Raw genomic sequence first — 16,615 nt, 5'->3', positions numbered from 1 at the left:
TTTTAATAACGATATTTGAGTGAGGAAGAGATTTTCACTTAAAAAATTATGACAAAGGGGAGAAATGTAGCTAGAGCTCAAATCACAGAGAAAGTTTAATTTCCTTGCTATGTAATAGAAATGCACAAATGTGCAAGAAACACAGCAATGAACCAGCAGAAAAACAGGGACAGGTATGCAAAGACACTTGATAGAGAAGCTTTGGCGAGTGGCTCTCAAAAATGTGACCCCACCCTTCATACGAAGAATGTAAATAAAACTACAAGACAGCACTTCTCCCCATCAAAGGGACAAATATCCAATGTTTTAAAGCCCATTGTGCAAGGGTTGATGTGGAAAAGTGCCAGTGAGATTGTTAATTTGTGCAGATTTTATGGAGAGCGATTTACCAAAATGCATCGAAATTTGAAATGCATACTCTCTTCACGTTATTGCTGCTTCTCTTCCCTTCCCACAGTATATTTTTATCACAGTAGCCAGAATGATCATCCCAAAATATAATCAGAGCAGACCAGCCCTCTGCTCAAAGCTCTCCAATAGCCCCCAGTCCTCAGGAGGAAACCATTGGCCCCGCGCGGCTCCTCGCGATCTGGGTCCTCGCCGCCCTGTGGCCCCGCGTCCCGAGGGTCCCGTCCATACCGGTGGCAGTATCCCATCCCTTAAAAACCTTAAACCCACAGCAGAAGATAAAGTGACCACACCATACTTTACAGTGAGGAAGTACGTGCATGAGCACAAAATAAACGCCACGCGTAACCACCGTCCAAGCCATGGATCGACCACCCACACCTAAGGCCCCTTAGCGTCCGGGCACCGCCGGCTTCTCCCGGCAGAGCTCACACAGCCGGCTCTTGGCAACAGAACGCGCGCTCTCCTGCGTCTGGCGTCGCTGACCAACGCTCCGCTCGCGAGCCGCGCCCACGCTCAGAGCCACGGCAGCGCCCAGCCCGACGCCCACGGCGCGCCACGTCGGGGAACACGCGCGGTGCCACGTCACGGCGCACACCGCGTCGCCTCACACCGCGTCGAGCGCCGCGGTGCGTCGCAGTGCGTCGCGGTGCGTCACGGAGCGTCTCGGCGCGTCGCGGCGCGTCACTTCCTGTCCCGTCGTGTCCTGTGCGTTAGTACCTGCCGAGTTCCCGCCCATTCCGGCCTGGCTGGACCCCGGGCCCTTTCCCGTCGGGGGTCGTGAGGCTGCGCCGAGAACGTTTCCCCGAGGGCCTGTCGCGCATTTCTGCCGGGTGCGCACCTGGGAGGAGGGCTGTGGGTTCTAACGCGCGCGGGAACCAGCGGCCCAGGGTGCCGAATGAATTCCAGGGGAGGCAGCCCCGCTGGCATCGCACGAGTGTTTCGGTTGCTCCAGCTTGTTTCCCAAATAGGGATAATGTCTAAAAACCGAGGTATCCTCAATACCTTAAAACTGAGGACACCCCAATTTTAAAGGAAAAAAATAACTCCGAATCCCCACCCTGAAACCGTTAGAATTAAAACCCAGCCGTGCAGCCTAGCTAAAACCAGTTGGTCCGTAGTTCCAGTTTAACCGGGACGTCTGACAAGCAATCACCAGGGCGCTTTGGCGAACCGGTGGAGCAAGGTCGGCTTCGTCTTAGAAAAAGTGCTCAACACGCGGGCACTCCCTTCACCGCCTTATTTGCTGAGATGTGGCGGCAGCGCAGGCCTATGGCTGCAGCCACATTACCCTCAGGAAAATGCTCCCCAAACTGGCCTTCCGAACTGGGGTCCGCACGTAGTTCCACACAAGTGGGGTTTTCATCGTCCGCATCGCCAGTCAACCCCTTTGTTAGAGAACGGCTTCGGCACAGACCCTTGAAATGTCCGGGTTCAGAGTTCCCGCACCGCCACAGCCTCTTACTAAGACTCTCTGCCCTTGCTTTTTCCTTTGATTTTCTCAAACTGTCATCTATTCCTATTTCTTCTCACTTTCAAACAGGAGAAAACTAATCCGGGCCGCTGGGGGAGCTGCCCACGTCAGGACCATACTTCACCCTCTGTGCCAACAAACCTAAGACTGTCACTTCCTGGCAGCTGTGGCTTCTCCAGGTACTCAGCTGAGTGTGTTATTATAATTAATTTTTTCTCATGGTTTCTGAGTATCGATTCGTGAGCAGGAGGGAGGTAGCTTAGCACAATCTTCCAGGAGTCCAAAAGCAGCTACCATAGAGCCCTGCTCTTCACAAGTGGTGGTGACCCGAGAAAGAGAGGGAACAGAAGTAAACAGACCATGGCAGAGTGATGCTTTTCCTGCATTTGGAAAGTTCCATAATGTTTGCTGCAGGCTTACCTCTTCCAAAGACGGCTGCGTGATGTGAGGGGTATAACCTAGTTGGAGATTCAGGTCCATTTCTGCCATGCTCTTTAGCCCAAATGTTTTATGTGTCCTTTTTTTCACATACTATTTTTGTCAGTGATTTTTTTTTTAAGGCTTTTTTTTTTTTTTTTTTTTTTTTCACGCTGAGTGCTAAGGTCACTGCCCCAAACATTGGAGAAGCAGACAGGAAAGACAGAAAATCCTGACTTCCTGAAGTAGAAAGCTCCGAGGAACCAGCACTGGTTAGAAAATCCAGAACTAATTGACGGATAGAGGACAACCCTGAGAGGTAAAAACTCGGGGGGTGTGGCGCCGGAACCAAGGAGCCCCCACATTTTGTGAGTTTTACCTCCAGGAGCTCTATCAGCTCCTCATGAAAGTAAGAAAATTCCCCTGTGCTTCTCTAGGAGGGGAAAGGACCGTTTTGAAGTACAGCAGGCTACTCTCTTCCCAAAAAGGTCTGACCTCAGAAGACATCATTTTACCAGACCCTAACCTATGTGGAGGTTATCAGAACATACCTCACCTGGAGAAGGGGACACCTTCACCTCTAGCTCCATCCTAACCCACTTAAGGGAGGGGCAACACCGGCAGCTCCTGTGAAGCCCACAGTCCAGGGGCCCAGGTCCCCTAAAAGCCGGAGCCCTAACCCTGAAGAACCCATCTCTCCTCCTCACCTCACCACCACATCACCAAAGGCTTATTGACTGCAGGTCCTCTGACCCAGGATATCAAGTCCTGCTTTCACCTAAGTAAGACACTCGAAAGGGGGAAAAATGCAGTTTGCAAAGATAGAGAAGCTTTCAGAACTAAGTCAGATGTGGCAAAAGTACTGAAATTATTGGACCAGCAATTTAAAATTATTATAATTAAAATGATAACAGCTTTTTAAAATTTTATTATAATTGATTCATAATGTTCTGTCAATTTCAGCTGTACAGCAAAGTGACCCAGTTATACATATATATACATTCTTTTTCTCACATTATCCTCCAATATGTTCTAATCGCTTTAATGGAAAAAGCAGACAACATGTAAAAATGGATGGGTAAAGTAAGCAGAAATGGAAATACTGAGAAAAAAAAACAAAAATCACATATTGGAGATCAAAAACACTGCAGCAGAAATGAGGAATGCCTTTGATGGACTTGTTCGTGGACTGGATCCAAGGAAGGAAGGACTCTGAGCTGGAGTATATTCAGTAGAAACGCCGTCCTTACCTGAGTGAAGGTGGACTCCTCTGTAGAAACTGACAAACTGATCGTAAAATTCAGGGGCCAGGAGGCCGAAACAGCTTTGGAGAAGAAAACTAAGTGGGAAGACTCGCATTTCAGAGTTTGAAGACTTACTGTGGAGCAGTGGTAGTTAAAACGGTGTGATTCTGAACAAGAATTGTCATACAATTCAGCACGATCCAATTGCGAGTCCAGTAACAAACCCGTGCATCTTCAGCCACAGTGATAAGATCATCCACCTGGGAAAGAGTAGTCTTTTCAACAGACGGAGCTGGGACAAAAGGATGGCCACGTGCAAAAGGATGAAATTGGACACCGACCTCACACCATACACAAAAATTACCTCAAAATAGGACAAAGAATCAGATGTAGTAACTAAAACTCTTGGAGGAAAACATGCGGTGAACTTCATAGCCTTGGACTTGGCCAAGGAGTCTTACATATGACACCAAGAGAACAAATAAAATAAGCCAGAGAGACAGCAGACTTACCAGAGTTAAAGTCAGTGCCTCAAAGAACACCACCAAGAAAGTTAAAACTCACAGAAAAAGAGAAAGCATTTACAAATCACATATCGTATGAGGGACTCATATGAAGTATATGTAAAGAATGCTTATAACTCAATGATTAAAAGACAAACCCAATTAAAAATTTGGCAAAGGATCTGAATAGACATTTCTCTGAAGAAGACATACGAATGTCCAATACGCATATGTAAATAAAGACGCCCTGCACTTTCAAGCATCAGATTAAATCAGATCAAATCACAATCACAACGAGATATGACTTCCATCCAATAGGATGGCTAGAATTAGAAGGTCAGATAATAACAAGTATTTTGACAAGTAAATGGAAAATCAGAACCCTCATGCTGCCGGTGGGAATGTAAAACGGTGCAGCTGCTTTGGAAAACACTCTGGCAGTTTTTCAAATGATTAAATTCAGGGTTTCCATAGGACCCAGCATTTCTACTTCTAGGTATATGCCCCAGAGAAATGAAAATATGTCCACACATACATTTGTACACATATTTATAATGTTATTCATAAAAGGCAGAAACCACCAAAAGTTCATCAATCATCAAATGAATAAAGATGTGGTATAGCCACATGGTGGAATGTTATTTGGCCATGAAAAAGAATGAAGTACTAACACATGCTTCAGCATGGATAAACCTTGAAAACCTCATGTTAAGTGAAAGAAACATTTGCAAAAGACCATATATGACTCCAGGACAAAAATGTCCATAGCAGAAAATCTATAAAGATATAAGGGTACCTTCAGTAGATTTGCACTTACTCAGGGCTCAGGGTGGGGTGGAGCTGGCACGGAATGGGAGTGACAGCTAAAGGGCACGTGGTCTCTTTTTGAGGTGATGAAAATGTTCTAAAATTGACGTTGATGCTGGTCACAAGTATCTGTGAATAGACTGAAAACCGCTGGACTGAAGACGCTAAATGAGTGAATTCTGTGATGTGTAATCCTATCTCAATGATGCTGTTTACAAAAAAGTGTTTCCCACCCATATTGCACTCTACACACACCTCACACCTACAGACACGCACACACACCTCTGTCCTGAGCCCAAAGAGCTGGGAGCGCACAAGTGGCATCTTCCTATTGAGTCCAGCTTGCTCATGCTTGAAATCAAGACAGGGAGAGTTTTTCTCTAGATTTTGACATCTTTGATTAGTTAAAAATAGATAAAATTTGAACCGTCTGCTAAATGTGTCTAGAATCAGGTGATTCAAAGTCACTTCTGGAAAGTTTGGTTTTGTTTTCATTCCTTTCATTAACTATATAGACTAGATTAGGGACCATTTATTTTACTCATTTATTATTGAAGTGTAGTTGCTGTATAATATTATATAAGGTGCAGGTAGACAGTAGAGTGATTCACAATTTTAAAGATTATACTCCATTTGTAGTTATGAAATACTGGCTATATTCCCTGAGTTGTGCAATATATCCTTTGTACCATGTGGCTCCTTTTATACCTAATAGTTTGTACCTCTTACTCCCCAGCCCTACATTTCCCCTCCCCCCCATCCCCACTATGGAGACATTATGCTAAGGGAAATAAACCAGACAGGCAGATCCCTTTGTGGTGCAGCGGAAACAAATACGACCAGTATCTATGAGGATGCAGGTTCGATCTCTGGCCTTGCTCAGTGGGGTAAGGATCCAGTGTTGCCGTGAGCTGTGGTGTAGGTCACAGACATGGCTCAGATACCATGTTGCTGTGGCTGTGGTGTAGGCCAGCAGCTGCAGCTCTGATTCAACCCCTAGCCTGGGAACCTCCACATGCCATGGGTGTGGCCCTTAAAAGCAAAAAAAAATTTAAAAATAAAACTTAGAAAAAAAGAGAAAGACAAATACTGTATGGTATCACTTATACATGAAATCTAAAAAACAAACTAGTGAATAGAATAAAAAAAGCCGATGCTTGATACATTTACTTGATTTTTTAAAAGCCACTTAATTGTGGCTTGAAATAGGCAATTATCTCTAGATTCATTAAAACGTAAATATTTTTTACTAAACAAATCATTTCAAAACTGATCACCTCAATGCGTCTAACCAAGGTGATGGTTGTTGGGGTGATGATGATAAATTCAAAGACCAAAGATTCTTAAACTATGAAGTGCACCTGTACTGTTAAGAGTGAGTTGGAGGAGCTCCCGCTGTGACACAGTGGGTTAAAGACCCGGCTTGTCTCTGCAGAGGCTCCAATTCAATCCCCGGCCCACTGCAGTGGGCTAAGGATCTGGTGTTACTGCAGCTGTTGTGTAGGTCGCAGTTCTGGCTTGGATTTGATTCCTGACCCCGGAACTTCCATAGGCCGTGACTGCAGCCAGAAAAGAAAAGAAAGTGTGAGATGGCTAATGTGTGACTTTGTTCTGTGTCTCAGTGCTGGACAGTAGGCTGACATCAGTGCCACAGGACCGGGTCCTTGAACAGGCCTGATCATCTGCTTTGTGTATTCTTTCTTTACTTTGCCCAATGAAAATGAATGATAGACCGTTTTAATCCACAGCTTAACGGCTGTGATCTAGCTGCGCGGAGGCATAGCTTCCTGTCCACGTCTGCACCAGGTACCTACCGGGCTTCCACTCTGCTCCAAGCCATTGCCCAGGTGCCAGGTGGGACGCGGCAAACAAGATTTCCACTTTGGTGGAAGTGGTGGGCTCGGAGAAAGACAGTGAGCAAGTAAATAACCAGACGAAATTACAGGAGCTATTGTCAAACCCTGTGAGTTCCAGAACCATAATAATAATAAGGAAGGGACGGTGCCCGGGGAGAGTTTATTTAAGATGCAGAGCTGAGGCCTCTCTGGCGAGGGGATGTCTTTCCGTGATGGGCGGCCACCCACCCATCTGCTGGCTCTCCAGAGGGGGCTCCTGTTGAGACCGCGTCTAACTGAGATTCGCTGCAACTCACATTTGATGCAGAATCACAGGGATACTTAGGAGTTTCCATTACACTCTACACTGTTCTGCTTTTGTTCCATGTGCTAATAAAGAGGCTTTTGGTGCCATGAGTTATAACCAGACATTTTAGAGTGAATTCTTGCTGACAGCATCAAAAATCCAAGCAGCATTGCTTATAAATTTCATTGCTATTAGCCTGGAAAAGTTATCTGAAATATTGACGCCTTTCATTTCTTCTTCAAACAAATTAACAAAAGTTACAAAAAACAACATTTTCCAAAGGGTATTTTTCGGAATGCTAGATCAAGGGATACATTTTAAGACAGAGATCAAATAAATGTGTGAATGGCTGGCTTAGGCAGAGCAGTTTTTCTTTCCTCTGCTGAGCATTTCAGAGCCTTTGCTCCACAGCGTGCTTTGGGATTGACCTACGAGCCATGTCACGCCATGTTCAAGGTTATCAGTGATAGAAAGTAGCACCTCCTGCACAGGCCGGGCCACACAGCTGGGGAAGCAGTGGCGTCGATTTTCCTTAATTCACTTCTGTTCTTCTGTTTTTCACATTCACACTCGCACTAGCTTAAAAGAGGCAACACAGAAGAAATAGGAAACTACTCCAAACTAAATTTCAAAAAAAAAACACCCAACCTTCTGAACTACAGTTTCCTTTTCCGTAAATCAGACAAAACCTCTGCTTGCCTACGCACGAGATTGATACCGAAATCAATGGAAAGTTTGTGTTATTTTTACGGCAACCTTGTCCAAAATAGACTGAAATCTGCTGCACTGCAAACCTATCTGCTGAACCAAGAGAAAGGCTCTCAGGAAGTGTGTTGTCCATAACGCATTCGGGTTAGTTTGAAAACCTTTGTCACACATCTCCAGGCGGAGAAAGCCCTGCGCTCTCGGCGATGAGTTTGTTGGATGCGGCAGACAACAAGCCAGTAGGAAAAAGCGACAACGACATGATCAGAATATCAGAAGTGACATGAAGGAAGAAGCAAGGAGAGGGACTGGAGAGGCAAAGCGAACAAGGCCTTTGACGCCACTGCTGGGGGAGCTCTGAGAAAGAGCATCTTTTAAATCCCGGCAGAGATCTGAATGACGGGGTGGTGAGCCCGCAGACCCCGACCTGGAGAGGTGGCACTTGAGGAGCCCCGGGTCAGGACAGCATGGGGACAACAGTGGGCAGTGATTCCAGGCCAAGACAGGAGGACAGCCTCACCCAGGCTCCAACTGGGAAAGAGGTCGTTTTCACGGCTCTATGGATCACAACCCCCACGTCCCTCAGGCATGGGCTGTGCTAATGCGGAAAACATGCAGATCGGGAATTCCTTCACCCAAATTGTTTCCCTCCATCTCACCTGGAGTCGAGGCTTTGGACAGCGATTGTGAGCGGGAGATCATGACTCATGCCTTTGCCGAAAGGTCGTTCAATACCAACAGAAACAGAAACAAACAAACAAAACATTGTGGATTTACCAAGACAACAACAGGGATATGTGTTCATGACGAAGGCTCATTTTGTTAGTTTTAAAAATTGCACTCACAATGGTCTATGCCAACCCTTTAGAAATTAACATAAATTAACACTGAAAACAACTCTTTTCAAACCTTATAAGGTGTTTAAAAATACAATTATCACACCAAATGCATGGTCCATGGAAGAAAAAAACATGAGACATGAACTTCTTTAAAATTAAAAACTTCTGCTCTGCAAAAGACATTGTTAAGAGAATGAAAAAGCATGCCAGGCTGAAGAAAATCTTCCCTGCTATCCCAAGCCATCACAGAACTTTGAAACTCAGCAGTGGGAAACCAACTACCCAATTAAAAAGTGGCCAGAATGGAGTTCCTGTCGTGGCGCAGTGGTTAACGAATCCAACTAGGAACCATGAGGTGGCGGGTTCGATCCGTGCCCTTGCTCAGTGGGTTAAGGATCCGGCTGCCGTGAGCTGTGGTGTAGGTTGCAGACGCAACTCGGATCCCGCGTTGCTGTGGCTCCGGCGTATAGGCCAGCGGCTATAGCTCTGATTTGACCCCTAGCCTGGGAACCTCCCTATGCCGCTGGAGCGGCCCAAGAAATAGCAAAAAGACACAAAAAAAAAAGTTAAAAAAAAAAAAAGTGGGCAGAAGATCTGGGCAGACACCGCACTAAAGACGACGTGCAGATGGCAGGCTGAACAATAGCACGATTCTGCCCATCGCAAGTGGCAGGAGGGAGAAACCAGGAACGGGTTAGAGGCGCAAAGTGTATGAGGCCTTTGACTTGCCAGTGTCTGCCAGTAAGGAAATGCAAGGTAAAGCCACACCAAGAGACCCCACACCCCTGTCAGGATGTGACCAAAACCCAGACCCACGCGACGCTGGTTGGGATGTGGAGCACCAGGAACCCGCGTTCATGGCTGGTAGGAGGCAAGACGGCAGCACAACTTGGGAAGACAGTTTCTTACATGTGATCCACTCTTACCATGTGATCCAGGGTTCCCACTCCCTGGGATTTACCCAAAGTGCTTGAGCACTTATGTCCACACAAAATCCTGCATGTGAAGCTTTATAGCCGCTTCGTTCATCATTTGCCAGAAATTGGAAGCCACCAAGACACCCTTCAGTAGGTCAATGTATAAACCAACAGTGGCGCCTCCAGACAATGGAATGTTATGTAGCACTTAAAAGAAATGAGCTATTTATCCATGCAAAGACATGGAGGAAGTTAAATGCATCTAAGTGGAAGAAGCCAATCTGGAAAAGCTACATGCTATATGATTCCAGGCGTATGACATCCTGGGAAAGGCAAAGCTATGGCGACAGTGAAAAGATCCGTGGGTGCCAGGGGACTGGGAAGGAGGGGAGGAGGGGACGGGTGTGTGGTGCACAGAGGCATTTTAGGGCTGTCCAGTTGTGCTGTGAGACCACAGTATGCACACAGGACCGGTTTGTCAAAACCCATAGAAGGTCCAAACCCTACAGCTGACTATGGACTTGGTTATACAAATGTTTCAATATTAGTTTCTCAGTTTTAGCACTGCGCCACACTAATTCACATTCAAGATGTTAATAGTAGGGGAAGCTGGGGGGTGGGGGAACAGGTGGAGAAGGGTTTATGGGACTTCTCTGCACTTTCTGCTCATTTTTCTAGAAACTTAAAACTGGCCTGAAAAGTAAAGCTGGTTAATTAAAAAATAAATAAATAATACAATTATGCTGTCAAAGACTCTACAAAATTTGTGGTTAGAATTAGAGGTTATGCTTCAAAATATCACAACCCAGAGAGGATTAAGATGGCGGAATAGAAGGACTGGAGCTCAACTTCTCTCCTTAAACCAAAAAATTCACAACTAAATCCTGAGCACTCTCCACCCAAATGGACCAGAAACCTTAAAAAAATACCCTACTCCATAAGAAAAAGAGGAGGCCACATCAAGAGATAAGAGAGGCAATTTCATGATATAAACAACCCCATACCTCCGGAGTGGGAAGCTCCACAGACTGGAAACTAACTGGTTCACAGAGACTCACCTACAGGAGTGAGAGTTCTGAGCCCCACATCAAACCCTCACATTCAGGGATTTGGCGCTGGGAGAAAGAGCCCCTGGAGCATCTGGCATTGAAAGCCAGTAGGGCTTGTGCGCAGGAGCTCCACGGGACTGGGGGAAATGGAGACCCCACTCTTAAAAGGTACACACGGACTTTCACGTGCACTGGGTCCCAGGGCAGAGCGAGGTCTCCATAGGAATTTGGGTCAAACCTGACTGCAGTTCTTAGAGGATATCTTGGGAAAACAGGGGTGAACGTGGCTTGTTTTAAGGGAAGGACATTGGAAGCAAAGCTCTCAGGAATATTCAGTAGCTGCCTTTCTCTGGAGGGGGCCATTTTGGGAAAATCTGGCCCCACCAGACATCAGTCAGCCTGAGAAGCCCCAAACCAAACAACAATCCAGGTGGGATCACAGCCCTACCCCTCAGTAAACAGGCTGCCTAAAGAGCCTCAGGCACACAACTGCCTCTAATCCCATCCAGAGACTAAGCCCCACCCACCAGAGGGATTAGAATGGCTCCTCCTTCCAGGGGGCAGGCATCAGCCCCACCCATCATGAAGCCTACACCAACCCCCCATACTGACTCCAGCCACAAGGGGGGCAGACACCAGAAGTAAGAGAGGCTACAACCCTATTATCTGTAAGAAGGTCACTACACCAAAAACCTATAAAAATGAAAAGACAGAGAACTATAACTCAGATGAGGGAGAAAGGAAAAACCCCAGAAAATCAGCTAAGCCATGAGGAGATTCTCAGCCTCCAGAAAAAAGACTTTAGACTGTTGATGCTGAAGATGATGCAAGACATTGGAAATAAACTGGAGGCAAAGATGGATAACTTACAGGAAACACTGAGCAAAGGGATACAAGATATAAAACTTAAACAAGAAGAGATGCAAAATACAATAACTGAAATAAAAAATTCACCAGAAGCAGCTAACAGCAGAATACAGCAGGCAGAAGAACGAATAAGTGAGGTGGAGGACAGGTGAGTGGAAATTACAGATGCGGAACAGAAAAGAGAAAAAAGATTGAAAAGAAATGAAGAGAGTCTCAGAGAACTCTGGGACAACGTTAAACGCACCAACATCCGTATTATAGGGGTGCCAGAAGGAGAAGAGAGAGAGAAGGGGACAGAAAAAATATTCCAAGATGTAATAGCCGAAAACTTCCCTAACATAGGAAAGGAACCACTCACTCAAATCCAGGAAGCACAACGAGTATTATATAAAATAAACCCAAGGATGAACACCCCGAGACACATATTCATCAAACTAACCAAAATTAAAGACAAAGATAAAATGTTGAAAGCAGCTAGGGAAAAGAAACAAGTCACCTACAAGGGAACCCCAATAAGGTTATCGGCAGAATTTTCAGCAGAAACTCTGCAGGCCAGAAGGAAGTGGCATGATATACTTAACCTGATGAAAGGAAAAAACCTCCAACCAAGATGACTCTACCCAGCAAGGCTCTCATTCAGATTTGAAGGAGAAATCAAAACCTTCACAGATAAGAAAAAGTTGACAGAATTCAGCAACACTAAACCAGCTTTACAACAAATACTAAAGGAACTTGTCTAGGCAGAAAAGAAAAGACAGCAACAGGAAACTAAAATTCCACAAATGACAAGGCTCACCAGTAAAGGTACATATACAGTAAAGATACAAAATCATCCATGCACAATTATACCACCAAAATCAGAAATCATGAGAAGAGGTGGGTACAAATGCAGGACACTGGATATGAACCTGCAATTAAGAGAACAACAACTTAAAACAATCTCATATACATATAGACTCTTATATCAAAACTTCAGAATAACTGCAAACCAAAAATCTACAATTGATACACAAACAAGGAATCTCTGGAGAATAAATATATCTCATAGTAAATAAGTGCATGATCCACCATGAAGTGGGTCATTTGACATCATTCTTGGAATGCTGAAGTCTTCTTAAAACTGATTCTGATTTCCTCTCCATCAAAGAATTTATGATAATTATAATTAAATAATGCAACTGTACAATTAAATAATACAGCTCGACAATTGTATTATTAATAACCATTTCTCTCCATGGTACAATGTAAAGTCTATAATGTCTTGTTTATCACATCACCTAGAATGGTGTAATGCCTTTACTGAAGAATCAATAAGATGTAACAAATTGTGAGGACATATTTATATAGTTACACTGTTTTTTAACCAATTTATGAATTTTATATTTTACTTATTTTCAGAGGGTGTATTATTTTTGTTATTCTTACCAGTTAAGTTATTCTTTTTATTAAGCTATATAAAATATTTAATGGTATATAAGGCTTTCTTTATAAATTTTAGTTGCATAATATACACAATTTTAATATAATGCTAATTTTTAAAGAAAAATTGAAATGTAATAGATAAAAGTAAATAGTAGGGATGAAAGCCATACAAAATGGGATAAAGTATAGAATAAATTTCCTTTTTGTCTCAGCATATTTTCCATTCCACTTCTCCAGAGGGAGTCACTTAATCTGTTTCTTAAGATCCATGATATAATAATCTGTGTGAATGTAATTGTGTGTAAATATATGTATTTTATTCTGTTAAAAAAATAAAAATAAAAAAATAAACTGGTAAAAAAATAAACAAATAAATAAATAAATACCAAAATATCACAGCCCTTAGGAGTTCCCGTCTTGGCGCAGTGGTTAATGAATCTGACTAGGAACCATGAGGCTGTGGGTTCGATCCCTGGCCTTGCTCAGTGGGTTAAGGATTTGGCGTTGCTGTGGCTGTGGTGTAGGTCGGCAGCTACAGCTCTGATTTGACCTTTAGCCTGGGAACCTCCATATGCTGCGGGTGCGGCCCTAGAAAAGGCAAAAAAAAAAAAAAAAAAAAAAAAAAAGACGAAATGGCACAACCCCTTAATCCTGTTATTTTCTTTCTCACGCCGCAGAAAGAGCAGAGCATCTTCGTCCCCAGAGGGCCCCTCTGACGTTTTCACGCCTCCACCGCAGGTAACTTCCACTCACTGACTTCTACACGTCCTCCTGGTCACTCGTATCCAGATTTCTGCTGTTACCAATGCTATTGAGTTGGTCAAACTACATTTTCTAAAAATAAAATGAAACAAAGCAAAACAAAACAAAAAAAGCCCCTGGGATGTGGAGCTCAAAATGCTTTTTCTACCCCCGCCAAAGAGGCAACCGCGGGATCTGTTTCCCAGGACCCTCCCACGGAGCGAGCCCACCTCTGGGGCTGCCTGTCACGCAGAAGTGCCCCTGGCAGGCTGCTCCAGCCCTACCCTTCCTGGGCTTCATTCCCACGCTGCTTTGGGTTCCCCGCACCCAATCCCCAGCCCCCAGAGCTCTTCTTACTCACACTGGTAACTGTTTGCTCCACCCCGGTGAGAAAACGCCCCGCCTCCTCAGCGTCTTACTGGACACAGACTCTCTTCCTTCCTGCAACTGGAACCTCACCCTCCATCCTTCCATGTGCCGAGGACACCACCTCCGTTCCAGGGCTGCCACCAGCTCTCTGGTCCCCTCACACCTGACTTAGGCTGCTCGAGCTTCCATCCTGCAATGAGAGCAGACGTCACCCTTTACAAGGCAGACTAGTGCAGACCCTACCTGAACCCCACAGGGCGTCTGGCTGGAGTTTACACCAGGCCCTCGACGGTCCCTGTGAACTGGCCTTGCTCCCTCCCATCCTCACTTCCTCGACTCTGCCCCCTCGCAGCGTCCTCGCCTCGGGCATCTTCCCGTTCCTGGGACGGGCTCACACCCAGCTGCCAGCTCCGTAAGGACCCCTTCTGCGACCCTGCGAGGGACGGGTTCCTTCGCGTGTGCTTCTGAAGCGTGGTGCTGCCCTCCTCTGCCGCTCTTTTTATAGTTGTAATTTACTGTAATTTATGGGTTTTTTTAATTCATGTCTCTTCCACCGCCGTCAGCTTTATAAAGGGTTGTTTCCTGCCTCCTCATTGTACTGCCCCAAACACTTAGAACAATGCTGGTAATTAGTAATAATTAATATCTCCTGAATCCATCCATTTCTTTCATTCCACTGAACTGCCTTGATGCACGGCCCCTCAGTCGTGTAAAGATGACCAAACCCGCCAACTAACCAGTCTCCTCACCTTGAGGCCCCATCCCTTCTCTGCACTACGCCAGAAAGGTCCTACTAAGCACAAGCCAGATAATGTAAATTCCTATTAAAAAATCATATCAGCTCCCCACTACCGTCAAAACATATCCTAAGTTCTTTAGCGCAGTGTATGCTCCTTGCCACGGTTTACGTCAGCTTCCCTGTGCGTCTATGTATAGGTCGGTACATAGTTTATTTCACATATATCTCATGCAGATTACATCCTTCAGACATTCTGAATTACGTATAAGTTACTCAAATAGAGCAAGTGGGGGGTGGGAGAGAAAGCCACAGCAGCAGGCTCTTGGACCTTCCGGACGTGTCTGGGTTCTGGTGTCACATCAGCAGATCCCCTGAGTGATGAAGACACACCAGCGCACCGCTCACCCAAAAGGGATGAAATTTTTACGGCTTCTGTAGGTTTTAGAGGCAAAATATGCCGCATTTGAGCCTGTGTCTGATCCATTTACTGAGTGACCCATTAAGCTGTCCATTGTGAGTTGGACCCAGCTCAAGACAGCAGACCCAAGCCGTGAGGGAGCCTCCAGGTGCCTGGGTCCAACCTGGGTCCATCCAGCGGGGCTCCAGGTAGCTGCGACAAACCAGAGCATTGCACAGCGCCTTGGACAGCATCCAGCAGGGTCCCTGGAATGTGAGACAGAACAGGTCACCTTCTGCCCATAACCATGGTCCTTGTGAGCAACCTCACTTCCTTCTGGGCCGTGACAGGTGCAGAACCCCCAGATATGGCTCCCAAGTGGATGCACTTACGGCTTGAACCCGGCCTAAAGCCAGCCTGGGACTTGAACTTAAATTAGAATCACTCAGCTGGCGTCTGGGCTCACTGAGGTTCAGATTCTTCGTGGCTCAGTGCAGAAGGAATTCAGCAAGAGACAGAGTGAGAGATGCTAGTGGGTGCGTCAGGAGGCTCTGCCCGAAGATCTGGTGGGCTACAGTTTTATCATCCAAGGGGAATGGGGGTGGGGAAAGACCGCCTCTGCCTCTTTCTTTGAGTAGCAGCTCCTCCTGGGTATCCGGTAAGAGAGTATTTGACCCTGTAAGGTCAGACTAGGACTGTCACGTGCTTACTTCTCAAACTCCTGCCCTTGGTCTGAACCCGAATGCAGGCCCCACCCCGTCCCCCACCCAGTGACCTCAGGCACATCTCCCGCCTCCACTAGTCCTGCAAGCTGCCTGTTCGGATGGCTTTCTGGAGCAGTTGTTACCTTACCGTGGTCTCCCAAAGTCCCCTAGGTTTCCCTCTCTACCTGCGGTCCCTCGTCCACAGCCGCCTGTGGGACTCTCCCCCTCCGTCCCCGTCACAACTGAGAAAAGTATTATCACCACCACTAACAACCCACTGAAGCGTCTCCTGTGTGTCTCTGCATCTTCAGCCCCCCACCCCGGTTTAGAATTACTAATCCCCTGAAGTGAAAATACTTCTGCTAGTGGCAACCACAATGGTTCCATTGACCTGGAAGCTGACAAGGCCACTTTGTCCCCGGGGCTTCCTATGCCACTGAATTGGCCAGCAAAGCAAAGAGTTACTGCCCTGTCCGGGGTGCGCGGCCCCAGTTCCAGAGGGAAAAAGGAGTTGTGCTCTTGGGTGGAGACGGGGGCCAGGGGCGGCGGGGCACATCTAGATGGCGAGACGTTCTTGCAGTGTCTCCACCAAGTCCCAGTAACAGTGAAGAGAGAAGTGCAGCCATTCAACAAAAGCAAGCACACCATGGGGTCCGGACCACTGAAAAATGAGGTGGGGCCACAGGCACCCTGACAGCAGGACAACGGAGCGAGTCCTGGAGGAAGCTGTAAACGACACAATTGCAGCCTCCGGTCTCAAGACCCGCCAAGGCTACGAGGAGGCCAGGGCCCAGGCGCGTTTTCATCTCTGCGTGAGATGAGTATTTATGCGACTCTGGCAGGGAGTTGTTTCGTATACGTAGTATACATA

At 46.1% G+C, this 16,615-nt stretch overlaps 1 long non-coding RNA gene across 2 annotated transcripts; it reads left to right on the top strand.

Moving 5' to 3' along the window:
• LOC102166079 lies at positions 1,073 to 14,876 on the top strand. Of its 2 annotated transcripts, XR_302717.3 has the most exons (4): positions 1,073 to 1,241; positions 1,952 to 2,061; positions 2,478 to 2,618; positions 13,472 to 14,876. It is a non-coding gene; the product is annotated as an uncharacterized LOC102166079 (long non-coding RNA). The 2 variants fall into 2 exon arrangements; XR_302718.3 differs by lacking the exon at positions 2,478 to 2,618.

Source organism: Sus scrofa, chromosome 3, assembly GCF_000003025.6.
Source record: "Sus scrofa isolate TJ Tabasco breed Duroc chromosome 3, Sscrofa11.1, whole genome shotgun sequence".
Classification (NCBI taxonomy): domain Eukaryota; kingdom Metazoa; phylum Chordata; class Mammalia; order Artiodactyla; family Suidae; genus Sus; species Sus scrofa.
The sequence above is the reverse complement of the archived record's forward strand: the minus strand, read 5'-3'. Positions and strand labels throughout refer to the sequence as shown.